Genomic DNA, 22,854 nt, shown 5'->3' with positions numbered 1-22,854 from the left:
TTTAGCATCTGTGTTGAAAGTATGAGAGCTGCCAGTGCTGAAGACCAAATAACAAGAGCCAGCCACAAGCTCTGGAAGGAGGTGCCAACCAAGAGAGTATCTCGCCTGAGCTTCTCTCACAATTCCTTCGTGCTGAGCTGACAAAAGGCTGTGGACTTGCTGAGCGGCCTGCACCGGGCAGGCAGGGCAGTCCAGGCAGGAGGCAGTGCTGAGGCCTAGATGCCAAACTGACAGCATTATCAGCCATGGTGGTGGGAGATCCAGGCTGAGGCATTTGGCCTGCCAGTAGCACCTCTCTCAGAGGCACTATTTGGACACCAAGACTACAGAGGCCATGTGGCTTCTCCTTTGAATTTCTTCTGCTGAGTCTTGCAGACTGACAGTGGCCACTTCTCACTGAGCATGCAAATGGACAGCCCCAAACCTGAGTCTTGATTCTAGAAGCACGGGGCAGGTTAGCGCCTTCTGTTACCTTGTGCCCAGCAGAGCTTGGCCAGGACATGGGGTGTACTTTGTTCCCCATATCCCTCAGGAGCTGCCCCGTGCTGCTGGGAGCCAAAGCACCCAAAAGAAGCCAAGGCACAAAGGGGAGAAAGGGACCGGCCTGTGCCAGCCTGGCCAGCCCTGGTGACAGCTCAGGGCCTCCAGGGAGCTGTGGGCTCTGGGCTGTGAGAGCTTGTTCCTGTAAATTGACCTAATCTCTCCTTGGCTGTTCTGGCTGTGCTGTGACTAATGTGTGCAGGTTGCAGTTAGAGGGCTGACGTCTGAGTAAGAGTGTTTTTTTGTTTGTTTGTTTGTTTTGGCTTTTTTTCTTTCTCCCAGTGAGGCACTGTCAAGTCTGGGCCAGCTACTAGGGATGTAACAGCCTTTCTGCAGGAGGCCACACAGTCTACTTACACTGACAGAGAAGGGGAGGTTTTTGTTTTGTTTTGTTTTTAATGAAAACCATTATCTTTTCTCTCTCTCTCTTTTCTGGGTTAGCGCTCTTTGTCAGGACGTTAAACTGGTTTATTTTTTCCTTACCCATCCCTTTCCACAAAACACTCTTCTATAGTTGTCTCTTTTAACAACTTCTCTTGCTTGAGTGAAGCATCCTGATTACAAAAAAGCTCTGGGATGCTGGTTGAGGCTTGGCAAAGTCATGAAGCCCCCTGACATTGGCAACTGTTCAGGACAATCCCACCATGCATAAACCTCCTCCAGAGAAGAGGCAGGAAGGGAGACCTGGTGCTCAACTTGGTTTGTACCCCAAGAGCAGGGTCCTGAGTAAGGCTGCCCTTTCTGGTCTTGCTAACAAGGGTGAGCAGTGTGGTGTGGGCCTATCAGCACAGCCCTGCTGCATATTATGACATGCGGAGGGAGAGAGAATTGCGGGTGTGGAGAACTGTGGGTGTAGAGAAACTATTCAGTGGAGGGGTGAGGTTGAAAGAAGAGGATAGGGAAGAACCAGAGGCATAGGTGTTAATTAGGATACCGGTGAGGGCACTCCTGCTGCTGTGGCATCGTGTATGACCTTCTTCTGGGTGAACCCTCTCTGTTGGGGCTTTTGGAGTGAGGAAGGGTCTTCCAGAGCATCTCATCCTCTGACTCGCTCAGGAACTTACCACAAGGTCCTGCAGCTCCATGGAATGACAGCCCTGGTGTCTCCAGTGTCACAGTTCCTGCACACCATCAATGGGTATGAGTTTGTGCCATGTATAGCCGCTAGCACAACCGAATGTGTAATGGCATTCAGGTATGTGCTGTCCATGTCACTCAATGATCTACCCAAAAAAGAGAATTCAGAATTAAAACTGGGCTGTGTTGTTTCCTCTCCTGTTTCTCATCCGTTCCTTGCCTATAGCAACAGAGGACATAAGTAATTCATGCTTCCAGAGTGGAAATGCTGACAGAAGACCTGGTAGAGTAAGTATCCTCAGATGAGGAAGAGGTGGTCCTTATGTTATCTGTACCCTTTCTCTGTATATAAGGCCCGGTAGCAATGAGGAAAAAATGAAATTTGCATTTTCCCATCTGCTTCTTTAGATGTAGGTGCCACATATCTTAATATAGAACATCAAGGAGTTGTGCTGAAAAGGAGCTGGTCCGCAGCAAGGTCACTCATGGGTCAGGAAGCAGCAAAACACAGTCTGTGCCACCCTGGGCAAGGAAGGAGGTTAATGTTTCATGGTATCATCAGCTGAGCAGAGTAGCTCTGTCAGTGTTTTGCTTGGTAGAAATTATTTATTGACAAAGTGGAGTTCCAGACCATGCAAAGGAAAATTCCTTAGGAAACTGTTGGGATTTCTTCCAAGTTAAGAAGAGCTATTTGGATCATGAATTGAAAAGTGACCCAGGGATGCACACTGCCATCAGTCAGTTGTATTTAGGGAAGGAAAGATTAAAAAACTCTGAGGCAGAGCCAAGCACTTAAAAGGCAGAAGTCTTTGCATTGATTACAGTGGTAAAAATGACAAGCCTTGTGATTATGTGGACCGATTGCAGAGAAATGGTAAATATGAATAGGCCAAATACCAAGATCCTCTTTACAGAAAAGAGCCACTTGAGAGTACCTAAGGTCTGGCCTTTCATCAGGGAGGTACAATTATTGAAGAAGCTCTCATTTCAGTCCTCAGTCATAGCTTTGTGCTCAGCATCCTCAGCAGCCTTTTTTTTTTTCTCATGTCAGCTTTCTTTTTGTTCCCGTGCCCAAAAAAAAAAAAAGACGAAACTACCTGCTCTATTTTTAATCCTATTTGTCTGTAGATAAGCTGCATGTTAGATGATTCATAGATCTTTATCACTTCGTAAAGTTTGGACTATAAAAATCCTACCCCTCTTTTCTGACTGGTAAACAACTATGTAAGCCTTGCTGCTGTTAGTCAAAATCTAAGCACATACAGCACTTCTGAGATCATTTGTATGTTCCCTAATAATTAGGTTCCCATTGCAGACCCTGTGGCCTTTGCAGAGCCAGCGCAGAATATGTCCACTTGTGTGGCCTTCAGGAAGCATGACTGCCTGTTTCCATCCAGAAAGACCAAGCCGTGGAGCCCATCTGGTTAAGGAAAAGTTGGGCATGGGTGCACACTGCCAGTGGCTGGGCCCAGCAGTCTGCATCTGACGGTCATAACTTTAAAACCTAGTGCTGCTAATTAATATGGAATTTGCATATGATGAAGGTTGGTGCCAGCAGGGCTCTTCACACTGATCCATCTGTTCTTAGGACAAGTGTGGTGGCCAGCCTTGCAGTGAGCTCTTCTATGTCTGTGAGTTGCTCAGTGGCTGTGGTAGGGCCCTGTTGTTTGTAAGAGGAATGAATGAGTGGTACGATGTCTCTTCAGTTAGGAGTTAGGCTACTTCTCTTGAAATGAAACTCAACAATGGAGCTAGTTGCCACTGACTGCTGTTTGAATTACCTTCTTTAGTTGGCATGTCTTCTACAAGGTGAGTGAAGTCTAGCCCAGATCCACAGGAGAGGAATTTCAGTGAAAAAGTGCATCAAGGGCATTTGAGAAATCAGTGCTAGCTTCTTTGGGCAGGATTTCCTTATTAACATTGTGTTTTAAAAGCAAAATAATTGTGTGAATTTGCCTTTTTTTTCTTTCTTTCTGTGTAACTAAGAGCATAGACTAGAATGGAGTAGAATTTGAGTAGACATTGGACAAAGCCTGAAAAAGCCTTGTCTTCGAAGGTACTTACTTGTCAACAGAAGCTGGAGCCTCTTTTGAACTAAAACTGTGGAACTGGATTAAACTAGCAACTTCTTTGTGGCCGGAAGAACAGCAAATCCAAGCGTGGACTTCTGGGGCTCCTCAAACTTTGTACACAAATCTCGTTGCCACCTAGCCCAGCTGTAAGGTGGTGATTGCCCTTAAAGACAGTGTAGAAGCTGTTGCAATGTAGTATTTTATAGTACCTATTAAATCCATCAGCTGACCCAATCTGTACCTGAAAATTTTTATCTTCTATCACACATTCACCTCCAATTAACAATTCAGTGGTTGCAAAGACTGTTTAACCTTTGTCCACAATTTTTCTTTCAAATTAAAATCATACATTAGTCTTCTTTCCTTTTTAGTGTGTATTAATATGCTTTCTGCATTTACTTTTTTAAATGAAGGCTAAAAGGAAGGAGGAAATAGCAGTGAGACTGCTCTGGCTCACTAACCTTTTCAGGCTACTGAATACCACTGGGAAAACTGGAAGCTGCTCTGTAGATTATTTTAGCAATTGTACACAAATACTTTTAAATCTGGACAACTGCTTGCACAAGGAAGGTTTTGGTTCTGAAATAGTATGTGTATGGAGGAGGATGAGCAAGGAGCAAATCTGACTTATCTTAAATCATGTTTGGTACTACTAGCAGAAAGCAGCAAATATTTTGCATTCCAGTTTAATCTCAGTGTACCAGACCCAAACCCTTCACATAGAAAGAGAGGTTTGATGCTTCAGGGACTCTTCTGCTTCTGCCAGCATTTTTCCTCACCTCTTTTGTGGCCACTGACACAACTTAACATCCAAGCTGGTTGAAGACTGAGCCCTCCAATTGCTGAGAAACTAGTGAGGGTGCAGCCGCGGGAGTGCAAATGGTCTTCAACCTCACGGTTACCAGATTATACTGGTTAGGGCTGAAGCTAGAGGGTGACACAGAAGCTCAAGGAATTGGAGGATGACTTCTGCCTCTCAATGTGATTGGGAACACGTGAGTCACAGCTGGGAGTACTAGTGGGGTAAGTGGCTAATTCTAGACTTGTGTATCTCTATCCTCCCTGCTCTGGAGCACCTATTCATGTGGCAGCAGTGTTGGTGGAGCTGGAAGGAGGGCTCTGCCAGGGAATAAGGCCAGTATGGCAGGTCTGTTCTCCCAGCACTCCCAAAATCTGGGGAGGAGGAGCCCAACATTTCCAGCGTTAGTGTAATTACTAATACACAGAAGAGGTTATCCTCCTGGGGACCCCTGTCATCTACTCTTGTGAGCAGTCTAGATCAATACTCCCTGTTTCTCCAAAGTGCCTAGGGGTCTGATTCTGCTTTATGTACAAATCTTTGTGGCAATTTATGAAGACCAATTTTAAATGGTCACCCTACTGGGACACTGACAACAGACCCAGAGAAGCTCTGAAGAGTGGTGTTTTCTGCAGTGTGTTAAATCACAAATCCTGCTGTACAGGATGCAGCAAATAAAACCTCTCTACCGGTCAGCTAAAATTAATATCAGTATTAACTCAGGAGGTTTGTAAAGTTGATCTTGCAGGATTAGGCTAATTATATGAAGGGAGGAAATGTGTCTGCCTGAATAGGTGAAAATAGAAAATTTCTGATGAAGAATTTATCTTGGTGTGCTGGTAACTGATGTTACTGCATGAGTTTGGCATCTCTTAATAGTTCTACTTTGTGTACCTTGTATTTTCATGCTGAGCACTGAACTGAACGTTTCTCTGTGGGTTTGTTCTGTTACAAGCTATTTGTTATTTAGCATCACAGTCATTTCTGGAGTCCGCGTCTGTATTTCTGGTTAAATGGTTGCTTATTACCTTTATACATTTATATAGCCAACAATACAATGCTCAGCCAGGGGTGTCATAGTAACACACTTTCTTCTAACAAGGAGGAGTTATACTGAATTTAAAAAGAAACCCAACCCCTAGAAAACTAGCATGTGAGAGGTGGTGTTTACATTGAATTGCTGGATGAAATTGTGCAACCCTATACGCAAACAAGCATGGCCAGGTTGCCTCTCCTGCCAGGGATGCCACCCACATCTGTCTGGGTTATGCCTGCATCAGCTGTTTCCTCCAGCTCTGCACCCTGTGCTGAGCCTGCTGTTGCTGGGTGTTGCTCTCTGCCTCCTGCAGCTCCCCTAGGCTCCCTGCAGCTCTCAGCACCCTCTCCTGCAGGCAGTTGCTCCTGCTCAGCCCCAGGTGCCACCGATTTCCTGAGCCTGCTTGTGCGAGAGACCCTGATGGACCAAGATCATGGCAAAAGCCTGGAGGTAAGTGAGTGTAGATTAAAGAGATGGTTTTTATCAACATGTCTGTAGATAAATGGCAAAGCACAGTAGCAATTCTGCAATTCCCTGTGTCAGGCAAGGCTCCTATGGGCAGCTCTTCGCAGGAAGTGAAGAAGCTTTCTGGAAGTACACTGAAATCCAAGAAACAACATGTACAGACCTAGAGCACATGTTCCCTGATCAATTTTTTCATTAGGCAATGATTTGTTCTGAGAGCAGAAACAGAATTTAGCTTTCAGAAGTAAAAGCAGTGTAATTTCTAGACTTACTCTAGGATGAGTTTGCCCACTTTTATTCAAGAGGTAATGAAAACAAACCTTCCCACTCTATAGCGCCTAATACTCTTTCTGTATTGGTGGCCTATTTTTCTTAAGGACAGGGAGGGACCATTGAGTCACTCATAATCTCATGCCCTCCTCCTCTCATTTAAATATTAATATGATGAATTATTACTAGAGTAACAGCTGTGCACTACTCATATCACAGAAACATAACCTTCTCCTCATCAGCTCACAGCTATTCCTGACGAGCATTTTCTGGTCGACCTTCTCACTTGTTCTGTACTACTTTTTAAAAATCAGTTTGTTAGTTCTGGTGTGGTGTCACTAGGGTAATTGTTTTGTTCTGTTCTTTCTGCTTAAATATTAATGATACTGAAGAAGTCAAAAGATAGCTTCAGTAATGGTAAGTTAAATGTCTGTGTGTATTCTCTTATGAGACTTGTTTGTTTAGAGAGAAAAGCATATAAAGGATTAAGAGCAAGCTAACATTTAAAAACCTCTCTCTCTCTCTGAGAACTGCCAAAATAATAATATATTGTCTTTTATATAAATGAAAGCATTATATATTAGTCAGCTAATATCTCTAGATAATTAAGAGGAATAACTAACATTGTACTAAGAAGTACTAACATTGCATTCTCTGTAAAGTATTGTAAGAGTGCTGATAAATTGTGAGACAAATCTGTAAAGACTGATGAAAATAAATATTAAGCATTAAACAAAGAAAAGAGGGGCTATGAAAGAAAGAGAAAACACTATGAGTTAGCTCAGTAAGACTAGAAATACAAAGGTAAAGTATTCACAGACAGATTTGAAAATGTTACTAAGTGTTAAGTTCTGTGGATAAAGGTCCTCCCCTGCTAAAGACCTTTTGACTGTTTCTTGTGTTTGTGCATGTGTGTGCGTGTGGTTTAATAAACCCACACATTCTTTCTCTTTTAAAATGTCACTCCTTGCTGTGCTTTCATGGTGGCTGGTTTTGTTGGTTTCTGGACCACTGCTCTGGAGAAATCAGTTTTCCCGGATTTTCCCATTTGCTTATACTTAGAACTGGATGAAATTTTTCCCAAATTTCCTTGAATTTTAATTCACTGCTCTTGTTACTTAGGAAGAAAAAATCTGAAATACTCTTACAAAGGTTTTAAAATGAAATGTCCATATTTTGATTTGAAAATTCTCATTTTAAAATGTTGATTAGCAACCAGTGTCCTCAAGTCAAACAAAAGGCTTTCAATTTGAATAAATTATTGTTTTATTGATTTTCTTAAGTACCTCATGAATTTAATAGGGAACCTGAAAAAAGAATTGAGTGTGGCCCAACTTATAAACTGTGCCCTTTTCCCACTCCTTAGGAAATTTGTAGAAACCTTGTTCCCCAGACAGCCTTAACAGTGACCAGAGGAAGGGAGGAGGGAGATTTTCTGTTGCCTGTGAACTTTTCCCATTCAAAATCAATGCCTAACCACATTTCTGGCTAGGGGAGGTGGTGAGAAGGAAGACTGAAAACAGAGGGCTGAAAAATGTCTTTCTACAATCACTGAGCTCTCTGATGTAATGTTAGAAGTTATGCTATTACTTCTTGAATAACTTTTCCACACCATGCTTTTTTTTCTGAACAAGTACTTCACTGGATACAAAGCACCCTAGCCTGACTGCTTGCAATTCCCGTTGCAGCCAGCAAGGGTAAGCTAATGGACTGGGACATGCTCATACCAGGCAGGATTTCACTGGCAGGTAGCTAAGTATGCTCTCTCTCTCTCTCTCTCTCTCTCTGTATATATAGTTATACAGATACTTTTTCCTGTGTGCGTTCTGTTCCTCCTAAAGTTCATGGGAGTCGGAAATGATTTTTATTTTCTTTAACTTACAATTCACATCATGGTGTTTTGGTTTTTTTGTTTGTTTGTTTGTTTTTAATTCTTGTGAAGTGAAGGTGTTGCAAATTATTTGACAAATATGTTGCTTTAATAGGGGAAAAAAAAACCTATATCTTATTAAACTTGTAGCGTATCTCTAGATAAGATCCCATTACAAAGAGTCCCTTCAGATGATTATCTGCCGTGATTGCAAATGAACCTTGTAGCAATCTCATAACAACCGTGCTCACGGACGGAAGAGAAACCTGCTGTCAGAACTACAAATAATTTACGTAACACAATTTAAAGCTCTAACAAAATGTTCCCTTGTTAAGAGGATTGCTATACTTAATGTGTGAGATGGAAATACTTTCTGAAGGTCAGGAATGCATCGAAGATAGATTAGATCTCTGCAAAAGAGAAAAAATATATTTTTAGCAGAAGTTTTTCCTCTGTCAGACATTCAACTTGGCATTCTCTGAAGCTTATATAAGCATAGCTTCGTTACTGCAAATGCTGTGTTTTCTCTGCAGAGGGAGAGGAGTGTCAGCGCTTCATCTCTGCACGTGGGAAAAGATAACTGAAGGTAGTCTGGGGGCAGCGACTGCTCTTTGCCACGACCAGCAGCATAAATATTTGTTTTAAAGAAGACACAGGTGGATTTGAGGACATATTTCCTAGGCTTCTGCCTGTGACAGCTCTCAGTGTTTTGCTGAAGGATCACAAGCAGCTTGTGTACCTCCTTCAGGTGAGATGCTGAAGCTGCAGTGGGTGCCCAGCTGCCAGCACCAGGTGAGCCCAGGCAAAGTCCTGCAGGGTGGCAGTGGTGTGGGATCCGGTGAGCTCACGGCTGTGCTGTGGCCCCAGCCTGTGCGAGCAGGAGCAGCAGGATGGAGCTGTCTCATTTCAGGATCTTTTGCTCATGCCCATAACTCGGTAAAGGTCCCAGGCCCAGACCTGCCACTGAAGGACAGGGAGCTGGAACAGCCTCTGCTGGGCTCTGAGCTGTGCCTGTAATCCAGGCAAGGCATCAAGACACTGAGTTGTGCTCTTCACCTCAGTGACCTGCTTGCTTATGCTCAGTCAGGAGTTAATGCTGTCTTCGTAAAACTGTCAAAGTGAGCCACAAAACCTGAATTTGACATGTTGGAAAACAGCTTTGTGAAATCTAGCTTTTCGTAATAGGATTGAGGGGACAGGAGGGGAGTCTTGAAGTGCTTGTCATGTATGATAGCATGGAAATAATAAGAAAGTACAGCCTCTGTAACCATTACAAAGGCAGGCTAATGTTTCCTGCCACTTCTCTTCCCATCCCCTGAGCTCAGTCACATCTGGTTTCAGTCTGTTCCTGCAGCCAGCCAAAAGCTGAGATTATGGAGAAGCTGATACTGGAGATTATTTCATAGAATCATGGAATAATTGTATCGAACAGAACATGATAGGACACATTGAATAGGGCCCTCCACAGCCCCAGTGGCGAAAGCTCAATGCCACTGTGCAGTCTTCCCTGTACCCCCAGCCACCTCTCACCAACCCATGGAGAGCACACCAACAGTGCTCCTTCGGTCTCAGAAACTCTCTCCAACCCACCTTTTTTTAGCCCTAATGTGTCCCTGTGTAGGAAGGCCCTCATACCACCACCTTTCTCAACACGGCTAGTGGCTTTCCAGCCCCCGGGACATGTCAGGAAAAGGCCACCTGGAAGTGCAATGCAGCCTGTGTTGGGTGTCTGGGCAAGGTGGAGAAGAAGCTGTGTGTGCGTCTGTCCCTTTGCCCACAAAGAGAAATGATGGGGAGCAGGTACACGTGTGGGGAGCAGCTGTAGGGCAGCGGCATGGCTAAGCAGAACATTGCACCTGCAGCCACTTGCTGGCTCTGGTGAGGCTGGGGAGCTCCCGTGTTAGGACTGCCTTAGTGCCCCCAGTGCTTGCTCTTTTTTGATAGACACGACTTTGCTGACTGCTAACTCTTTCTATGGAAAGGTTTTGTGCCAGGTATGTTTCCAAATCTGAACTTTGCTGGGAAATTTAGCTCAAATGCTTTGTCATTTTACAAGAGCTGGTTTGGAGGAGAGCACTGATTTTGTCTTACCTTTAAAGCAGGTGAACAAAAAGTCTTTAAAAGTCCCCTGCCTGTGCTACGACAGGAGCACACTCTTAAAATCTGGAATCAAAGATGCTTGTTTTATCTTTGTGGAAAATTGCCTGATGTCTTTGAACTGGAGACCTTAGGTTTTGTAGACTGGATAGATGTGGTAGCAGATAAATTCCCCAAGCAGTCTGTCAGTACTGGGCGTGCTCCAGCCGAGCTAACTTCTGAACTGGAATTTTCCTGTGACTGCAATCCATGGACTGCTGCAGGCTGTGTTGGGTTTGGGCTCCTTAATTGAACATAAGCGGACTGTTCCTCCCATGCACAGCTTTTAATGGCTTCTATTGGCTCAAGGTGAGAAGCTAGAGGCAGCGCCTGGCTCACAAGCAGAAGAAAAAAGGACTGAATGGGTATGGAATTTTTAAGGAACAGGCTGGGAAGAAAAAAAAAAAACCTTGTAAAAATGAAATTTGAATTGGAAAGGAGAAAAGCAAATAGAACCTGGGAATTGACTGGGAGATGGGAGGAGACTGGGAGAAATTAGTTGAGTGGCTGAAAGGGAGTGAAGAGGCTGGCATGGAGGGTGTGCAAACTTAGCTTCTTGGGAATGTTCCAGTGGTGGAAAATCCAACATCCTGGACAGAGTCTAGAATAATCTGCAAAAAGCTGAGAATTCAGAGCTTCTGGGATCTGCAAGTGGTAGAAGAAGTACCAATCACTTTGAAAAGCTGAATGGTGGAATAAAGTACCAATCACTTTGAAATGTTCTAGGAATCTCAAATTGTGCATCTGCTATTAAAGGCTACTGTGACCCTGATCTTTGTGACTCACTTCAGGGAAGTGGAAACGATAATATCCTGGTAGCCGTGAAGATTGAAGAAACTAAATTAATGGGTATTTGCAGAGCCCTTAAACCCTGTAAAGTAAAAAATTCTTCTGTGGTTCTGTCCTCAGACGAGGACAATACGTGATGAATAAGACATAGGGCAGTACATGGATTTTATTTTTCTTGGTATCCAATTACTGCTAATCAGGTGAGCACTATCTGTCTTGTGCAACGAATGGAGCAGAGCACTGAGCACTTGCAAGAAGAAAAAGGAGTATCTGCTCGTGCAGTCAACCTGTGCCAGAGCAGATAGAGCTTTTTCTGATTACTGATTGTCAGGGCTGATATAGCTCCCTTGAAAGGTCAGAGAACTTTACTAGCTGACATTAAGGCCCATATTCCCATGTTCTCCTGCTATCTGAAACATTACAGCAATCAGGAAGATAATTTTTCTTGCTCCTTTGTGTAAAAAGGTTCAAAAGTTTCTGTTACTGCCCTGCTGTTTCATTTGATTTCAGCAGTTACTGCAGGTTCTTGGTTGAAGTTTTCCAACCTGACAATGGACTGTTGAAGCCTTGCCACTGATTTACCATTCCTCCTATCAATGATTACATCTGTGTTGTTTACTAACAAGTATCATTGGACCCAGGATGATAAACACTGGGTACATGGTAGTACTTTGATCGCAAATTGTACATATAGTCCTTGAATAATTTTTACTACGAGCAAATGAATTGCCTTAATTATTTAAACGGGGGTATTATCACAGACCATAATAATCTCATTTTTCTCAATTATTTAGATAGTCCATGCAGCTGTGGAAATACCAGCTTGGGTAATCTGTCATGAGAAAATGAATAGCTGACATCTTGAAACCTGTGCTGGGTTGAGGGGGAAAACAGCAAATGTGTATGTATGCCAGAGGGGTTCAGATTCCTCAGTCCTCCTTGGGGTTGCTGTTGGAGCGGCATGGTTGGGGCAGCAGCAGTGAGACTCCTTGTCCAGCCCTGCCAGGATGGTTCAACTCTGATGGCAAGAGATGAGACTTGTGTCCATCCTTGGCTTCTGGGATGACTTTTCCAGGAGTCTGTAGCTAGAGAGGCTGTCCGTTTTGGAGAAGTAAGCAACAAAGAAAAGCTTAGAGGTTTGTAGGCTGCAGTCTGTCCCTATGGGCTGCTATTTTCAAGGCACAGGCTGCCAGGAAGAGTTTTGCCACTGTTGTCTGGTGGCTGAAGCCTAATTGTTCATTGCTTTGGGTGACCAAGTGGAATCCCCCACTGTGTAGCCTGACCTTGTCACAAATATTCTACCACTACTGAGCACAAGTGAATGGACTTGCACACCTATCCTCCATGATAGTGGATGCAAGGGAACAGAAACTGGTCTTCCAGCTGGTTTGTAGCACCATGACCTGCTGGGGACATCAGACATACAGACTATAATACAGCTCTTGCTGTCACCCGGTACAGTGTCACAGGGCACATATGTGATGACACCAAGGTCTGTTGAATTGCAGCAATCATGAGAACGAAGTATTGCAATTACAGCTGGTCCAAAGGTTGAAACTCTGCTTCTTTGAATCATCTCTCATGCTTTTGTTTTGGGAGTGTCTAGATTAAACAATAAGAAGAAATGTGAGATAATGGCTAGCAACTTTTCTGTTTACTAAAATAGGCTTATCAGTAATTGATTTTAACTAAGGATTAAATGCTTCTCCAGTGTTTGATAAAACGCAGAGAATGAGGGCAGAATATTTTTCCCTTGCCACTAAATACAGCTTTAGATGTACATGTTAAGTTTTGGTTTTAACAGCCTTGGACCAAATGTAATTGAAATCTGTTTAGAGTTTTCAATGCTGGAGATAAGAGAATGCTGATACACTGGAAAGTGGAGGGTTTCTCTACCTGTTTTAATCTTTCTTAATTCCAGCTCACTTGCAAAGTCAATCTTGCTACTCAGATCATGAAAGGACCTGCAGGCATAATGATACAGCGAAATATTTACCTATACTAGATAACTTTCTCTACTCCGAGCTGGTTCTTGGTGACTTCTTAGCACTGGGTGTCCTGTGGAGGTATTTCTGAGCAGTCTGTATTAGCTCTGTACAAGAAAAGTGTGTCTTTGTGGAGCAGGCTCTTTAGCAGTTCAATGAATAGGCATGTGGACACGTTTTCTCAGAGGTCAAGAAACAAAAAAAGATATACATGTCTTCTTTTCCGAGCACAGAAAAGAACAAAGTCTGGGTTTAAAGTTACAGGTGTTCTTGTTTTGGTTTGTTTTGTTTTTATATGCTTGTGATCATTAAGGACAGTTGGATCTCCGGCACTGGCATTCGCACTGAGCTTTGCAAAGGCTGGCAGCCTTGGCCACCTTCTCTTTTACTCTCTCAATCTCTTTTTCTCTCGTACACGCGCACACAGTGTGTGAACACCCACTAACAAGTGGATTTGCTTTTACTTACTGGAATTTATACCCATGCAGATGTATTCTGTTTCTGTTTGCACAGCCTTTAATGGAGAAGGTTTGGGATGGCCCAATTTCAACACTGTTTGTCATACTTCTGATAGAGGTAATATTTCAGAAATAACAAAAAATCAGTCAAATTTAATGCCTCCAATGGAAAAAAAAAATCAAGTTCTTCTTTAGAGTTGTATAAATTTAGAGCATTGGTAAAATCAGCTGCTCAGTACAAAAGCTTAAAAAATGCATCATGTATTCTTTACTCCTTTCATAGATAGGGAGAACAGATAGGTAAGAAACAACGAGTAGAGACTCTCCACCTCTGAAAGCAGTAGGCCTCTGAGGTATGGCCATGAGAAGGGTCAAATATGTAATTCTTTGTTGAAGAAAAATACCTGCAGAAGTCTCAGGCTAGCATGCCTGATGCCAGGTCTGCAGGAGGAGCAGCGGCGGGTGGTTGTGATGATGCCTCTGGGCAGAGCTGTGTTATATACACACTCCTGCACTTGTAGTGCCTGGTGCAGAACGGAGACTGTTTCGTGGCCTCTTTGAGGCCAGCTCTCCTGGCCCTGCACGGTGCTCAGCTCCGGTGTGGGAACATGGGGGTCACAGACGTGGGAGGTGCACTGTTTATCACTGCTGCTTGTAGTCTTCTGTGTACAGCACGCCGTTCAGTCACTGGTGGTGCGAAAGCGTGGCGAGGAGTGGGCTGTTTGCTGGTGCTAGGAAGAGGAGCACCTTGGCAGTGAGGCGCTGGGGGGAAGGCTGCAGTTGCTGAGCTGCGGTTAAATCTGCTGAGAGCTCTGCCATGGACTTAAGAGAGCTGAGAGTTTGCCTCTATTCCAAATAAATGCTTTATTTGGGAATAAATCATTGGGCTTTACCTTCACGAAGGCTGATAGGAACAAAATGAGACAGGGAATTGCTTCTCTGTTCTGTGCTACTATCGCAAAGAGGAACAGATAGTACTTGGGGTCAAATGAATAGATAAAGATTAACCTCCGAGCAGCTATTATTGGAGCCCATTTAAAGCAGTTTGAGTTGGAAGAGACTTTGCTGAAGCTGCTGGGAAATGCTGGGGTAAGAAGATGATCCCACTGTTTGGCATCAGTCAGAGTCTGGAGGATCTCCAGTGCGTGTGCTGGCACTAATAGCATGTAAGGAGGGGAAAGCTCCTTCTCGACAGTAAAAGACAAAGCAAGTTTAGACAATTCTGCTCAGTTTTTCCTCTTCAAAGGAAAAATTATTTTTCCTGTTTTTCATTGTAGTATTGTTGCAAGCAAGTCTATTTTTTGCTTGAGCTGTAATGTGCCTAGAGATCTTGTGTTTCATAAGCCTGATACCCTCTGCTGTAAATGATGCTTCTGGGCATTATTATTTATCTTTTTTTCTGTGTAGTAGTCAATGGTACAAGTCCCTCTTTCCTGAGCACTACAGACAGTTGCCCTCTGTGGAGTGGACTGAGATCTTGCATCATTTCCTGTCATCTGTCCAAAGCTATTTATAAAACGTCTGCTGATTCTGGCACACGGCAAAACCCAGTTTTCATGAGAAAGCAAATAGTTCAGAAATGTGTTCCTTCACAGCAAGTGTCTGAAAACTGGTGAGAAAATCTGAAATATCCTAGAAAATCATAATGAAAGTTAAGGTATAATGTGGCTGGAGAATGTGGGGAAATAAATAATCCCATATAGTTATAGTGAAAACCTTTAGAAATAGATAATGCAATGTGTACTGAAAAAAAGTTATGGAATATTAAGGTACAGAAGCTGATTCCAGAGCTCTCTATTATTAAAATAAAACCTTTGGGTTTTGATGTCTGAAGATGTAACAAAAGCAACTTAGGTTAGCTTTTGCGATGCTGAATATTTGCCATCTAACTTGATGGTAGATTTTCTATAAAAAGTTCCCACACTTCTGATATCCACTGAAGGGGAAAAAAAAAAAAGACAAGAAGGTAATTAGCACTGCTGATGACACTTGGGTTTTCTCTCTCTCTGGCTTCAAGAGACTGGCTGGGGTAGGAGTCTGACAGCGGCAGTAGGAGGCACTCAGAGGAGCAGCGTGCTTCCAAGTGGATATGCTGCTGATGATAAGTGCTATTTCAGGAATGCTGAAAAAGAGTGTTGGCCACAGCCAACCCTGAGCAGCAGCACTCTCATCAGCTGCCCACCCGCCTGCCTCGACCCTGCTGGCAGGCACAGTGCTTCTTGCCTGTTGATCTTTCACCATCCAGTACGCTTTTACTTGTCAAACAGTTGCACCCATGAGCTTTGGGCATGGGCACCGCTGTGTGCAGGGCAAAGTGAATGGAAGGTGTCTCTGCCTGAGAGGTCATGAATTAGTTGCAAAGATACTATTTCTTCATGTGCCTCAAAATCCAGCTTGTTTTATCCCGTTTTCACTGAAGTACCACTGTGACTCGGGTAGCCTAGGCTGGATTTGAGTCCACATCCCAGTCATGAAGGCCCCTGCAGGAGGTAAAGCTAAGCAGCAGTAGAGGTCTGAGACTCCTTCAATACGACCAATTAGTACTGCTTTTCCAGTCCCCAAAGGTCTCCTGGCAGCACCAGGTCTCTTCTTGATCGCTGACAAAGATTTGTTCCTGGTTGTGCACCAGTCCATGTGCAGTTTATCGCAAAGCAATCTTTGGAAGTGTTTGAAATGTCTCAACTCACTCCCTGCACCTCCTTTCTCCCCTTATGAGCTCACAGATAGCTTTTGTTGCTATTTGATATGTAAAAGTCATGTAGCCTCAGGCTGAAAGAAGCATATCAACTGCTGCACGTGTATTTGTATTGAGCTTTGCCCCTTGTAAATGTATTTCAAGAAGATTCTGGTGTTGGTGAAAATGTTAGCAAATGTTAGTGTGATTTTTTTCTCTGTAAATGACGAGCACTGCAGCACCAGCTGTATTTACAATTGCACAGCAGAGGCTTTATCTCTGCAATGCAAGAGCAATTAAAATGCTGCAAAATGCTTCATGTAGGAAGGCTTACTGTTCTATAGGAATGAACAAGAATAGTTCTGCATGAACATATGTATAGTTCTACAGTTAAATGCAGTATTTCTAGAATGAGATATAATTCTTCTACATAAATCCATCTTCAGACCCTTATAACTTCTGCTCAAGAGCTGGAATATTTTCCAGTAGCTATCCAAAAACAAATGCATTTTGTTTTTGCAGAGATCACCCCACCCTGCTTCCAGGGCATCTCTCCACTCTGGAGTACCCAAGGTATTACAGATATACTACTGTACAGATGTTATTTAAATGCTTCCTTACCATGACAGCAGCACTGCATCCAGTGCAATAACTAGCACAGAGAAGCCCTAGACAACTGCTTTGGTGCCACTTCTGCAAGCAGACATGTTCTCTAAACTGCTTCTAAACTTGAGATGTTGGATGTGGGGCTCAGAGCAGCGCCTTAGTGCAGTCAGAAGAGGCAGAACCGAATGGGGGAGGACTGTCACACACAATTCCCTTGTACCTGAAATGCTGAAAAAGACACCAACATTTGATGTTTCTTGTTTCTGCTTCATCCTATGCTTTGCCTTGTCACAACAGTTCTGTTCTGCTTTCTGTAGAATATTTTTCAGCTGTAGATTCACCAACTGACAGGATCTACAGCATCACTACAGCACAACTCCTGTGTCCTGCGCTGGGAAGTTAGAAGAAATGCAGATCACTTGGAGCACCCAAGCATGAAAATGTTGGTACTAGTCATCCTTTAAAATGTCATTAAACCTAACACATGCTTTGGTTTCCTATGGCCTTCATTGCCTACCTTGGTAAATTTTTCTATCTGTTTACTATTCTGTGCATACTGATAGCTACCTCTATGCAAAGTTAGATAACAAGAAATTTAAAAAAATGCAGAGAAATCTGGGAGAGCTCCGGTGAATTTGCAAGTGAATTTCACACACTGAGGCTGCCACTTTCAGTGATGACCCAGCTACAAGGCAAATTTTCTAAGATTTCTTCATCTTCCAATATTGCCAGGGCTTTGCAAACTTCTGCTTTAGGCAGCTGCTCTATCCATGTGCTAAATATTGGTGAAGACACAGAAAAAGTAGGCAACAGAATTGCCTGTCTTAATAAAAATGTGAGCTATTAAGAGGGAAGTCTGCATGCAGCTAAGCTGTACCGTAATGTCCTAGATTGCTGACGTCCTACCAAGGGGGAAGAATGACTTGTTCTGTTTTAGTTTTTAATGACTTTTTTTTTTTCCTGCAGAATCACAGAATTTCCAAAGTATGTCACAGAACCCATTTATTTCCAACCTCAAAGTTAAACATTTTCTGTGAGTGACTTTCTTTCTCCACCTTCATTTGCCCTTTGTCCGTTGCTACCTTTGGTTTGCATTGGTCTCTTTGTTAATAGTCTGCTCTTTTCCATTTTTTCTATTGTTTCACACAGGGATGAAGATCTTAGGGTTTGCCTTTTTCCTTTCTTCTAAGTCCCCTAATGCTCTCATATCTTCCTTCCTGATCAAACTGTAGATGGGTACAAAGCTTGCTCCAGCAAACTCAGTTCTACCAAGTGAGTACACGAGGTGATAGCATGCTGTCTGTGCAAGATAGTTTTGGCTATTGTCAAGCAGAGTTTAACTATGAAAGAATTTTGACACAAAATTTTGGTAAAATATTTTAAGATGATGACTTTTGTGTGGTTAACTGCTAATAATGTTGGCATGAAGTTGACTTTAAAATCTATTGGGAAAGAATTAAAGTCAGCAAACCCAGAGTGTGTTCATTAGGAAAATGTGTTTGTGTAAAAAACAAACAAAACAAAACAACAACAAAACAAACAACAAACAAAACCACTGCATCCAGTATGGAAAGGTGCAGTCTGACCTATCCCACAGAATGGAGGTGCCCAAGAAATGAAGCCACCTGAGCTGCTGGCTTGTCAGTGAAACCTGATGGTAACTGGACTTCTGTGCTGTATGCCAGCAGCATGAAACTAACCTGGCAGAGCAAGTGGTTTGTAAGGACTTTGCTTAGCACCTGCAGAGAACTAGGCTACTTGGAGAAGGCAGCAGTTAAAGAAGACCCAAACAAACTATTACAAAAATCCTGAGAGCTCTGCCAGGAAAACCAAACCACATTTAGGGGCCTGGTCACCCTTGCAGAGTGCAGGTATGCAGGAATAGGCCAAGGAGGCAGCAGTAACCACGTTTCTCAAAGCCCTCCCCATTTTCTTTTGCTAAATTGGATTTTCTCTCCAAACCCAACCCCATGCCCATGCAAAATGCATCCTAGGCTATGGTAAGAAACGTGGTCAGTCCTTAAAACCATCTGCTGGCAGAGGCAGCTGTCCCTGCCTCCAGCAGGACGTATGGGTCACAGTGCCAGCAGTTCCTCCAGTATCATGTGCTTTTGGACTCTCCCCATCTGTCCTGACAAATTTGGCTGCCTGGGAGCCGACCCCACAGGACCTGTGGTGCATCAGTCAGGTGTCACCAGAGACACCTTCATTGAGAGAGGAGTCTGCTCAGTGTGAGCTACAGGGTTAAACTTCAGCCTCTTCTGAAAATACCTGGGATCATCACAGAGTGCTGTATAGGCCCAGAAAACAGTGATTTCCCACAGCAAAGCTCTGTGAAGCAGTGAAACTGAGACAAAAGCTTGGAGCAGCCAAGTCACCTTGGGCAACCTTTTTAAGTCTTGTCAAAATCTTTCTTCCCTTGCCAATCGTAATGGGTGTGGCTACTTAAAAAAAAATACTTCATTCCCTTTTATGCCACAAGTAATGATTCATACTTGGACTGAAATATTACACTGGAATTTGCTGTTTGATCTTTTTGAATTTGGATCTAATAAATGACTCATTGCTTCAGTTCTAATTATTTTTTAATTGCTGGGCTTTATGGCCTTCTAAGACCAGTTCTTTTCTTACTCTGCATTTTAATGACAGTTAATATCTGCAAATGTTTTTGAACAGGATGGCGTCATGTATCATCTACGAGCTACACAACTGTGTTCATATGGGGAAATGGGGAAACAATTTGACACAGTAATTTACAACCTAATCAATAGGCTATAAGAAATCTGGGTATGGATTAGCAATTTTGCTGGATTAGATAGCTATAAACTGCAACATGACACACAATTAAATTCTGAGCAACTCTTAAATCATGTGCATGATGATTCTGTAAGTAGTGAGGCTGAAAACAAGCACCATTCCTGTGCCAGTCCCTTGCAGCATGATTTTCCTCTAGACTGAAAGACCTCATTCACAAGCTCCTTGCACAGACTATGCTCTTCGAATGGCAGAGAATAATGTTGGGGGAAAAAAAGATCTTGGTTTATTAATTAGGATCCCAGAAAAACAGTGATACATCTGGACTATGTGAGATTTATGAGTGAGCGTGTTACCTTTTTTTTCTTTTAGCTTTTTTTTTCTTACTGCAGTACCATAGGATCAGCTGAAATTTTTGTCTCTCATAAAGAAAATACTTTGTATGGGTGGAAGGATTCTTTAATTAAGTAAATAGCTCTGGCTTTTAGACATACAACCACTGCTGCTCCTGCCTTTTTTGAGTCCCAAATCTCTTCCTTTAATGCAAGTAAATTCTCCTTTGTGGCTTGGCTCTCATTGCTGTCCTAACATCACCTCTTCCAAATAAGCACTCTTGCAGTTTTTTTATAGACTGTGTTTAAATACAGGCCTTCTGGAGCAGCCAGTGCTGCAATCTTCCAGCACTGTTCTGCTGGGTGGCCAGGAGCTGCAACTTCGTTTCTTACTTTTCTCCACTGTTGGCAGCATATTTGGGTGCCTATAAATTAGCAAATATTGCAATGTACAGTGACAGTTTGTCTGCTGACTCCTGTGTGTATGGTACTCGTACTGTACTGAATTATCAAACATCCCCTCTTCTCTCACTCCCAGTAAGACTGGACACAGCTGTTCAGGGAGCAAACGTCTTCATGCAGTTGAGCAGCGGTAGCAGTGCCAGCGGGGCTATGCCAGAGTTTTCCTTCCTGGTTTTCCCTGGGCAGATGAAGAGGGGTAACACTGTAGGTTGAGGCCACAGCAAACTGGTAGCTGGTTGTACCTCATGTTGCTCCATGTTCCTGCTTGGTGGACAGCAAAGGTTGGGGCTGTCGATAGTTTTTCTTTCTTTTCAACTCTTTCCCCCTACATTTCTGCCCTCATGCTCTTAAAAAAAAATAATTCTGTAGAGCCCTTCATTTTAATTGGCTTGAAAGAGCCAGAGAGCAGGGCTGTGACCGGCATTGGAGGGCCGAGGTGACCGGGGATTGCTGTTGCAGGCACATGCGTTGTCCTACAAGAGCTGTGACAAGAAGCTGCGCTGCACCCACAGCAGACTTGCAGGCCTCTGGCAGCCTCATCTGTAGATCGCTATTTTCTTTTCAGGTACAAATGCCTTGGGATTGTGCCCCAAGCCACCTCTTTGTCAGGCATCAGGCTATTGAAGTGCTAAGGAACTGGGTTTTATTTTTCTTCCCTTTCTAACTTACTCCACAGAACAATGCGGATTCTGCCTGCATCTGTTACTGCTGGGAGACTTTTCTTACTGAGTTGGAGCAGTATGGCAGCACATTTATTAAAATCAAAAACAAAAAGAAAACAAGTTCTGTGATTTAAAACTGAAAGGGTCAATTGGATGCTGCTGTCTGGATGGCAGCAGAGGGAGGCACAAAGCTCCAGTTCTGCTCCTCTTCCTCGCCCGGACTGCCACAGAACCTGTGCCTGCTGCTGGAGACAAGGGTTACCAGCAGAAAGCTGGCATCCCCGCTCCCTTCTCTGTGCTTGGGTTTTCTTTCGCTGTGCCTCGTTTCCACAAGGGAGATGCTGAACCTACCAACCCGAGCTTTGCCCAGCGATGCTTCCAGGGCTCGGGCCGAACACCTATCGCAAAAACCGAGGCGTGAGCCCAGGGAGGCTGCCGGCAGGGAGCAGAGCTCAACAGAAGGAGGGAGAGGCGACTGTAATCGACGCCCGGAGCATTAACGAAGCGTTGGTGGAACGCTCCTGATGTCTGCAGGCCTCCGGTGCGAGCGGAGCTGCAGCGTTCGGCTGGGCCACGCAGCACGGGGCACCGAGACCTGCTTTCCGAGGCGTTGGCCGAGCTCGGCGGGACCGAGGGTGCCGCGCCAGGCTCGCCCGCCCCGCGGGCAGGGGGCAGCAAGCAGGAGGCCGGGCCCGGGCCTCGCCTCCCCCCGCGCCGGGACCCCTCTGGCCCGTCCCCGCCGCCCGGCAACGGTCGCGCCCCGCCCGGCGAGGCGGAGCCGGCGGCGGCCCGGCCCCTCCCTGCCCTCCGCGCCGGGTTACATGGCGGCGGCTGCGGCGGCGGCGGCGACTGCGACGAGGCGGGCAGGCGCCGGGCGGGAGCCGGTGGCGGGGCCGTGGGGCCCGGCCGTGTGAGCAGCGCAGCCCCCGATGAGCCTGGGAAGGCCCGTGAGTGCGGCGGGGCGAGGCGAGGCGAGCGAGGGGGGCGGCGGGGCAGGGCAGGGAGCGGGGCTCGGGCCGGGCCCCGCCGCACAAAGGCGCTTTGTTCCCTCCCGCCGGCCCCGCTGCGCTCCGCTCCCGGCCCCTCCGCAGTGCGGCGGCGGGCAGCGGGCAGGAGCTGCCCCCGGCTGGCGGCCGCCTCCCGGGGCTGGGCCGGGCTCGGCCGCGCTCGGTTCTGGGGCCGGGGGCAGCGGGCGGCGCCGCGCCCTGAAGGGCGTTTGAAGGTAGGGCCGCCGCGGCTCGGCACCGCACGGCCGGACGGGGCCTCCCGTGCCCGAGCGCGGCTGCTGGAGGGGGGCGGCTCGGGGCGTCTGACCCCGGGCCCGGCCCGGCCCCGCCGGGCTCGTCCTACGGCCGACCGGCAGCCCGGGGGCACCTGGCGGAGCGCTGGGGACGGGTCGGAGGGGGGTGCTGCCGGGGGCCCTCAGGGCCGGTTTTGTGCCGCAAGTTAGTCGTGTCGGGGAGAAGGGACTGCGCTCGTCACGTCGTCGTGTGGCCGCTGCAAGTGTTGTCGTGAGCGCTGCTGCCAAGTTTTACATTTTTATGTGTGTATGCCGAACATTGTGATAGCGTGGTGCGGTTAGAAAGCGGTTACAGGTCCCGGAAAGCATTGGCTTGAAGCGCAGGTGGGCTCCGGGTGGGTAATAAGGATCGGAAAGCGTGTGCTGTGCGTCCGGGATGGGAACTTTCATTCGGCCTTGCACTCAATCCTTGCTTTTAAGGTCACCGTCTCTGATTCGCCCGTGACCGGTTAAAAACCGTCCAGTGGCACGGCACGGGGCAGCAGCCTGCCGAGGACCGGAGGGCCGCACGGAGCTGGGGCTCAGTTTTCGGTGTTCGTAACCAGTGGTGGTGGCTTCCATTGAACC

General features: G+C 45.3%; 1 protein-coding gene across 1 annotated transcript in view; it reads left to right on the top strand.

The window, feature by feature from the left end:
- The window catches only part of LEO1 (LEO1 homolog, Paf1/RNA polymerase II complex component), a 94,974-nt gene that overhangs the window by 67,300 nt on the left and 4,820 nt on the right, over positions 1–22,854 (top strand). The window contains exons 17-24 of the mRNA XM_083850041.1: positions 2,933–4,712; positions 5,591–5,974; positions 7,948–8,007; positions 8,663–8,921; positions 17,095–17,219; positions 17,744–18,049; positions 20,785–20,890; positions 21,002–21,934. The gene's annotated coding sequence lies outside the window, so the exon portion shown is untranslated. The remainder of the gene's footprint in view (positions 1–2,932; positions 4,713–5,590; positions 5,975–7,947; positions 8,008–8,662; positions 8,922–17,094; positions 17,220–17,743; positions 18,050–20,784; positions 20,891–21,001; positions 21,935–22,854) is intronic.

This window comes from Anser anser (assembly GCF_964211835.1).
Source record: "Anser anser genome assembly, chromosome: 10".
NCBI lineage: Eukaryota > Metazoa > Chordata > Aves > Anseriformes > Anatidae > Anser > Anser anser.
Note: the sequence above shows the minus strand (reverse complement) of the source record. Positions and strands in the feature narration are given on the sequence as shown.